The sequence below is a fragment of the Crocuta crocuta genome, unplaced genomic scaffold (genome assembly GCF_008692635.1).
Source record: "Crocuta crocuta isolate KB4526 unplaced genomic scaffold, BGI_CrCroc_1.0 scaffold16, whole genome shotgun sequence".
In the NCBI taxonomy this organism is placed as follows: domain Eukaryota; kingdom Metazoa; phylum Chordata; class Mammalia; order Carnivora; family Hyaenidae; genus Crocuta; species Crocuta crocuta.
The window spans coordinates 7,144,238-7,153,551 of record NW_027531893.1 but is presented as its reverse complement, the minus strand read 5'-3'; positions in this window follow the sequence as shown (position 1 = coordinate 7,153,551).

Genomic DNA, 9,314 nt, shown 5'->3' with positions numbered 1-9,314 from the left:
GGCAAAAGTCTTACAGGGGAACCCCAAGTTCTTCAGGCAACCAGAGTGGGAGCAGCAGGCATGGGGGCCACTGAGTCCATCCAGGACCAGGCACACAGCTTGGGCCTTACCCCCTTTTGCACAGGCACAACTGTGCAAAACACAATCTGTTGATTCCATAACATCAAAAGAATTTTTGTCAATAATTATTACAAAAACATCGAAAATCTGTTATTTTTATGGCAAAGAAAGGTGTTTTTTTTTTTTTAACGGTTTATTTTTTGAGAGACACAGCACGAGCAGGGAGGGGCAGAGAGAGAGGGAGACAGAATCCAAAACAGGCTCCTCACTCTGAGCTGTCAGCACAGAGCCCGATGCGGGGCTCGAACTCGCAGACTGTGAGATCATGACCTGACCTGAAGTTGGACGCTCGACTGACTGAGCCACCCAGGGACCCATATGGCAAAAAATGTTTAATCTGAGGACATTTTCATCGAGATTTTTCTGAGACCTTCTGCCAAGGTCTTAAATGAGTGCCCCTGTCTCTCCCTCTCTATCTCTCCCTCCCCCCCCAAGACACAAACACTCAGATGTGACTCAGGAGACCTAGGCTATTCATCAGTTTAATTCTAAACTGCCCTTTATAAAACCTAAGCAACATTATTATACATTGATACCTAGAGGGTGCACATAGCCAACTTGCGAGGCCTGTGAGATGAGGCACACCTGTGGTGACTTAAAAAAAGTGTGTGCCCAAAGCCATGAAGACAGAAAGTTAGATTCGTAAGGAGAATAAGTGGGTATTTCACAGTGGTGGAATCTCAGAGGACTTCCTGGGGGAGGAGCATTTTCGCTAGACCATAAAGCACAGACAAGGCTCCTGTAAGGCAGAGGTCCCTCAAAGTAGAGGGACACATAAATTGAAAGGCACAGAGGTATGGGGTGCCTGGGTGGCTCAGTCGATTAAGTGTTCTACTTAGACTCAGGTCATGACCTCACAGCTCATGGGTTCGAGCCCTACCTCAAGCTCTCTGCTGACAGCTCAAAGCGTGGAACCTGCTTCATATTCTGTGTCTCCCTCTCCCTCTCTGTCCCTTCCGAATTCATGTTCTGTCTCTCTCAAAAATAAATAAACATTAAAAAATAAAAGAAAAAGAAAGGCACAAAGGTGGGAAAGGCTTAAAGAACGAGGAATAATCTAGTTTGATTTGAACAACATTTTCCTTCTTCCTATTGATGAGATAGTGCCACCTAGTTTGGCTTTCTAAATAATTTTATAGGCACTTCCTATCTGAGTGACCTTGGGCTAATTAGTAAGCCTCTTTGAGCATCAAAACTGGAGATGGCAATAGAAATCTCTACGGTTTGCTTTCAGGATTAAATGAGAATAAACAAGGGGAGCCTGGATGGCTTAGTCGGTTAAGCGTCCGACTTTCGCTTGGGTCATGATCTCGCGGTTCGGGGGTTCGAGCCCCGCGTCGGGCTCTGTGCTGACTGCCAGCTCAGAGCCTGGAGCCTGTTTCAGTCTGTGACTCCCTCTCTCTCTGACCCTCCCCTGCTCACATTGTCTCTCTCTCTCTCTCTCTCCTAGAAATAAATAAAACATTAAAAAAATAATAAAAAAAATAAATGAGACTAAACAAGAAAAGAACTGAGTTCCTTATCAGTCCACAAAAGTACTCAATATAAAAAAGAAAAGAAAGAAAGGAAAAAAAAGACGAGGGCCCCAAGGGGTCTGAGGAAGTGATCCTGGATTAGCCTCCAACCTTGAAATTGGGAGGCCTGGAGGAGCCACAGTGCATATGACATCTCTCAGCTAAACTCTGGAAACTTCACATCCATTTAAAGTAATTAGCATTTGATGACTCAAGTAAATGTGGGTTAATGTAGACTTTTATTATTTTTTTTTAAGTAGGCTCCATGCCTATGAGGAGCTAGAACTCAGGATCCCAAGTTCAAGAATCACATGCTTCACAGACTAGGGCAGCCAGGTGCCCCTGCACTTTCACGTTTAACATCCTTCCAGATTTTTAGGTATATATACATAAACACATTTTTTAAGTTTATTTTTGGTTTTTTAAATTTTTTTTTTTTTTTAAGAGAGACAGAGTGTGAGCAGGGGAGGGGCAGAGAGAGAGGGAGACACAGAATCTGAAGCAGGCTCCAGACGCTGAGCTGTCAACACAGACCCAGATGCACGGCTCGAACTCACGAACTGTGAGATGGTGACCTGAGCTGAAATCGGACACTTAACTGACTGAGCCATCCAGGCAACCCTATACATAAACACTTTTAAACACAGAAGATATATTATACAGCTTGTTGTGAAACTGACCTTTTAGTTTCTGTTTTATAATATATCTTGGACATCTTTTCCATTTCAACAATATACGGTTGACCCTTGAACAATGTGGGGGTTAAGAGTATGACCCCATGCACAGTCGAAAAACCATGTGGGTTGGAGGGGGTGATAAATGGGTAAGTGGCATTAAGAAATCTACTCCTGAAATCACTGTTGTACTATTGATAACTAACTTGGATGTAAATTATTTAAAATAAATTAAAGAAAAAAGAAATCCATGTGACTTTGGACACCCCCGAAACTTAACTATGGATAGCTTCCTATTGATTGGAAGCTTTACGCATCATAACATATAGTTGGTTAACACATAGGTTGTACGTTATATATGTATCATATACTGTATTCTGAAAATTAAGGAAGCTAGAGAGAAGAAAATGTGATTAAGAACATTACAAGGAAGAATAAATACATTTACAGTACTGTATTGTATTGACTGAAAAAAATTGCATATAAGTGAACCCATGCAGTTCAAACCCATGTTCCTTAAAGGTCAAAGGTAGTCACCTGCTTCCTTTATTTTTTAGGTTTTTTTTTTTATGTTCATTTTTGAGAGAGAGAGAGAGAGAGACTGAGTACGAGCAGGGAGGGGCAGAGAGAGAGGGAAACACAGGCTCCAGGCTCTGAGCTGTCAGCACAGAGCCCAACGCGGGGCTCAAACCCACAAATTGCGAGATCATGACCCGAGCCGAAATCGGATGCTCACCCAGGTGCCCCTGCTTCCTTTTTATTAACAGTCACATAGGGGCGCCTGGGTGGCTCAGTCCGTTAAGCGTCTGACTTCGGCTCAGGTCATGATCTCATGGTTCATGGATTCAAGCCCCACGTCTGGCTCTCTGCTGACAGCCAGCTCAGAGCCTGGAGCCTGTCTTCGGATTCTGTGACTCCCTCTCTCTGACCCTACCCTGCTTATGCCATCTCTATCTCTCTCTCTCAAAAATAAATAAAACATTAAAAAGAAAATTTAAAAAAAAAGTCACATAGTACCCCATGGTATATGCCCATCATAATGTATCCATTCACCACCAGAAAGCAGTTGGCTGTTTTCAGTGTTTCAGCACTACAGGAACACATACTCAGGGTCCCCGTGCAATTCATCTTTGACATCTGTTAATTCCTTCTTTCCTATAGGTACCATGAGGTAGAATCCCCTGGTAAAAGCACTGTAGTCGGTATTCACTGGTTCTATTATTATTATTACAAAAGTACTTCTTGTTTCAACTGAAGAGTTCCAATTGCACGGAACAGAAAGTAAGAAGTGAAAAGCCATTCCATGTACCTCATCTAGAATACTCCTCAGTCCTATACTCAAGAGCTAACATATAACCTTTGGAAATGGTGTCCTTGTGTATATGTGTATTTAACCATATACGTGTATGTTTCCCTTTAAGAAAAACATGTGATCATTCTATGAGTACTACCGCACACTTTTTACTCTTAACATAATTTGAACACCATTCCTTGTCAGTACATAGATTCTTTTTAAATATTGTGAAAGGGACTTCGGATTGCTCAGTTGGTTGATCAACCGACTCTTGACTTCGGCTCAGGCTCACGGTTCGTGGGATCAAGCCCCGTGTCAGGCGGTGCGCTATCATGGAGCCTGCTTTGGGACTCTCTTCCTCCCTTCTCTCAAAATAAATAAATAAACTTAAAAAAATAAAGTAAGGTAAAATACTGTGAAATCTTTCACTGTATGGATTCAGTATTTAACAGATTCCCTATTGATGGTAATGTAGGTTGTGACCAATCTTTGGCAATTCCGAACAATGCTGTAATGAACACTCCGGTATAAATGTGCTGCCGTGAACATCCCTGCATGTATGTACATGTACGCATGTGCAGATGTGGGTCCTCAGAAATAGTATTTTGGAGTCAAAAGATATATGAATTAAATATTTTATAAGAGGCTTTGAAAATGGCTTCTGAGGGGCGACTGGGTGGCTTAGTTGCTCAAGCGTCTGACTTCGGCTCTGGTCATGATCTCTCAGTTTGTAGGTTTGAGCCCCACATCCGGCTCTGTGCCGACAGCTCAGAGCCTGGAGCCTGCTTCGGATCCTGTGTCTCCCTCTCTCTCTGACCCTCCCATACGCGCTCTCTCTCTCTCTCAAAAATAAATAAACATTAAAAAAAAGAAAAGAAAATGCCCTTCTGAAAGGCAGAGCAGTTGACCTTGCCTCCCATAAGCACGTGTGATGTTTTTCCACAATCTTATTAAATAAATAGTAAAATAACAAACAAAAACCTTTTGTGCATTTCGCTGTGCATTTCGCTGAACAAAGAAGTGACAAAAGAGTATCTCCTTATGGCTCTACTTTGACGAGTCTAGTTTCCCAGGTTGTCATCGGCTTTTTATCTTGTGTACCCTTTTCCATTTTTCTTGCCTTGGGAATGTTTTTTAATAGTTCAGTGTTTGACCTCATAACTCCTGAGTTTTGCGTCAGCCTTAGAAAGGCTCCACACTCCCAAGGATTTTTGTTCACGTGGTGGAATTAAAACTGCAATGGCCGCCATCTTTCTCCTCCTCTCCTGGCCCACCACACAGAAACGTCAAGAGAACGCGTGATCCCCACAGCTTCTCATGATACATGACGCGTGGGTTCATCACAGCAGGCCATACACGCAGCCTCATAGATTAATTACTGCCAGGAAAGCTCAAAGTTAGACTCAAGGGCATGAGTCAAAAGACGAGAAAAGTCAAAAACCATTGTGAGCACAGGAGGCCAATAAAAATAAGATAAAATCAGACATCTTTTATTAAACATTTCACAGCATATGCATTTAAATAAAGGCAATACTTTTTGGGTTTTAATATGTTGCCTGCTCAAGTTTAGGACCAGTGTTGACATTAAGTACACCCTTGAGTTGGTTTCTGAATTTCACTTTGGCTACAAGACATGGCATTCAGTCCCCCGGGGGGTGAGCTGAGGGGGAATGCCATGAGGAGGAGCTCCTTTTTATGGCCCAGCCTCAGAAGTCACGCAGCATATATGTGTATAGTCCCTTCGTCAGGAGCAAGCCACTAAGTCTGGGTCGCATTCAAGGCCAGAGGGATTGGATCTACCCTTTGAAGGGAGGCATGCCGTGGAATTGGGGATATATTTATTTATTTATTTATTTTTATTTTTTAATGTTATTTTACTTTTTTGAGACAGAGAGAGACAGAGCTTGAGTGGGGGAGGGGCAGAGAGAGAGGGAATCACGGAATCTGAAGCAGGCTCCAGGCTCTGAGCGGACAGCACAGAGCCCGACACGGGGCTCGAACCCAGTGAACGTGAGATCATGACCTGAGCCAAAGTCGGCTGCCCAATTGACCGAGCCCCCCGGGCACCCTGGGGATATATTTAAAAACACCACATCTAGGTTGTACCCAGCTGCACTCAACTCCCTACTGAGGGTGAGATTCTTTGACTCTCTGTGGACTTCAAAGGTGGGGTGGCTTGTTGGAGTTGAAGGTGAACCCACCCCACTCACATTTCGGTCACCTTGCATGGGCGCAGCCACCTGCTGTTCTGGGAGGTGGGGGAAGGAGAGTGGGAGAGATGCGTTCTGATCTGTTTTCTTGCCTTTCCTGTGACCAAATGTGGTCACAACTCACCTCACTTGGTAAATTATAGGGACGTGTTTCTCCCTAAACTCTTGTTTTCCATGGAAACACAGAAAACAGAGCTAAATTTTGAAAAAACATTTTTGACAAAATTTGGAAGCCTTATATGCCCTCCTCCCCTTGCTATAAAATACAGCTTACCTTGGGCAAGTAAAAGCTGCCTTTCTTAAAAAAAAAAAAAAAAAAAAAAAAACAAAAGCAGGAAATACTGCTAGTCTTGGGGTGCCTGGGTAACCCAGTTGATTGAACATCTGACTCTTGATTTCAGCACAGATCATGAACCCCAGGTCATGGGATTGAGCCTGCTTAAGACTGCCTCTCCCTCCCTCCTTCTCTCCCTCCCTTCCTCCTCCCTCTCCCCCTCTCCCCTGCTCATGTTCTCTCTCTCTCTAAAAAATGAAAAAGAAAGAAAAAGAAAATACTGCTATTTATCTGTGACACAGAAAATATGTCAAAGAATCTCAGACCTTGTGGGGGAAATAATTCTCCAAAGGGTCTCTCAAAACTGCACACAGAATGGGATGATATAAGCATATTGCAGACTGAAAGCTTCCCTCCCAATATCCATTCCACAGTTATTTTTTGCAAACAGAGCCAAAATTGCATTCAAGTGGGCAGTGTGCCCAGTTTAAGGACTACGTTTCCCAGCTTCCTTTGCAAGGGAGGGAGGATGATGAAATAATAAGAGGAAGTCTTTGGGGTGGGGCTTCCAGGAAAGCTGTTTAAAAGGAAGTGACTTAGCTTGGTCTCTTGCTACTTCCTCCTTCCTGTTGCCTGGAACTCAAACAAGGTAGCCAGGGCTGCAGCAGCCATCTTTGACCATGAGGTAACCTTGAGGAAGGAAGTCATATGCCAAGAATGGTGGAACAGAAAGGAGGAAGTCTGATGAATTTGTGGATGTCCTCAGACCACTGTTTAAGTAGAGAAAAAACCCTCTAGCGTGTGTGAGCAGCTGTGGTTAGGTCTCTGCACCGACAGCTGAACACAATCCATTGCTCATTATATGTAAAGGACATAGTAATCTGCACGGTGCTCAATAAATGCAATATCCTGTTGTTTGGGGAAATTGGAGGTTGCTGTTTGTGCTTTCTCTTTGCTTTTACCCACCTTTTAAGCAACTTTTTCCCTGTTACAACACTGTGTTCTTTCCAGGGCTAGTCCTCAGCCTGGAACTGTAGCTGCAAGTAGCTGCCAGTCATCAGATAGCACTCGGGTTAGGAACGATCTCCCTCTCTGCCTGCTATCTGAGGGATGAATCACAGGCAACTAAATGCGTTCTCAGAAAGACTGCCCAGGCCTTCTTGACTCGTGAGACCTCTGCCCGCGGTGGGTGCCCAGGGCTGGGGCTGAAGGCACACTTCAGCCCGGTGGTGATGTCACTATGAAAAAGTCTCATGATAGTGTTTCTCAGGCTTCCCGCTTCTGCTTGCTAAGCGATTGCTTGATTTTCCTAAAATCTGTGTTGTTGTTGTTGTCTTAATGTTTATTTTTGAAAGAGAGGGAAAGAGAACAAGAGCTGGGAAGGGGTGGGGGCACCTGGGTGGCTCAGTCGGTTGAGCGTCCGACTTTCGCTTAGGTCATGATCTCGCGGTTTGTGGGTTCGAGCCCCGCGTCGGGCTCTGTGCTGACTGCCAGCTCAGAGCCTGGAGCCTATTTCAGAGTCTGTATCTCTCTCTCTCTCTGACCCTCCCCTGCTCATGCTGTCTCTCTCTCTCTCTCTCCTAGAAATAAATAAAACATTAAAAAAATTTTAAAAAAAGAGCTGGGAAGGGGTGGCTTGAAATCAGTCATGGCAGGCGTGTTTACACCATGAAAATCAGCAAACGCTGCAAACAAGAGATTCTGTTTTCAGAGAGTCAGTTAAGAAGCTGCCAACACCTCACTGATTTGACTTACAAGACCTTGGGTTTCCCCAGCCACATATCCACCAACTAGTTAACACTCTCCCAAACTATACCAGGAGATTAGGTCCTTGTAAACAGAGATGATGATATATAAACACTCACAGAAACAAGAACATTCTAGGAAGCGATAAAGTATGAAGAAAATTAATGAAACCACTGATAATGTTGAATGTACTCCTTTTATCCCCACCCCCATCATAAACAATTCCCCAAGTTTTGAAAAGGTCTAAGAAAATGGGACACCCCACTCACTGGTTCATGAGTTCAAGCCCCAAGTCGGGCTCTGCTTGGGATTCTCTGTCTCCCTCTCTCTCTGCCCACCCCCCCGCTTATGCTCTCTCAAAAATACATAAATAAACATGTGTAACAAAAATAAATAAATAAATAAAAGGTCTAAGGAGCATTCTTCCTAACAGCTACATAATATTTACTCCTTGTGATGACAATCTTCTAGTTCATTTATGCTTTTCTTGAGACTTCAGGGTTTCTCAGCTCCAGCACTATTGATATTCTGGGTCAAATAATTCCTGTGGGGGCTGTCTCATGCATTGAGACATGGCTTTTAACCACTAGGTGCCAGGAGCAGTGCTCACTACCCCAACTATGGCAACTAAAAGTGTCTCCAGATTTTGCCCCCTGGTGGGCAGAGTCACCCCAGCTGAAGGTCACTGACAGCTGGACTTCACACTGACCATTAAAGGGTCCCAGAAAAGAAGCATGTCTCAGAGACTGGCCCCAGAATCAGTAGCAACTGTGCCAACTGAGAACTTATTAAAAATGAAGATTCTCGGGGCGCCTGGGTGGCTTAGTCGGTTAAGCGTCCGACTTTCGCTTAGGTCATGATCTCGCGGTTCGTGGGTTCGAGCCCCGCGTCGGGCTCTGTGCTGTCAGCCAGCTCAGAGCCTGGAGCCTGATTCAGTCTGTGACTGCTTCTCTCTCTGACCCTCCCCTGCTCACGCTGTCTCTCTCTCTCTCTCTCTCCTAGAAATAAATAAAAATATTTAAAAAAATAAATAAATTAAAAAATTAAAAAAATAAAAATGAAGATTCTCTAAAATGAAATATATAATTAATTAATTAATGTAAACTTTTTTTTTTTCTGAGAGAGAAAGAGAAACAGCATGAGCAGGGGAGGGTGAGAGAGAGAGGGAGACACAGAATCTGAAGCAAGCTCCAGGCTCTGAGCTGTCAGCACAGAGCCCGACTCGGGGCTTGAACCCACGAACCGTGAGATCATGACCTGAGCTGAAGTCGGACACTCAACAGACTGAGCCACCCAGGTGCCCTTAATATAAAGTCTTTAATAAAGTAAAAAATAAATAATAAACATTTTTCAAAATTTGCTTCTGTTTATTTTTGAGAAAGAGAATGTGCATGAGAGCGGGGGAAGGGCAGAGACAAAGGGAGGCAGACGATCCCAAGTGGGCACTAACAGCAGAGAGCTTGATGCGGGGCTTGAACTCAC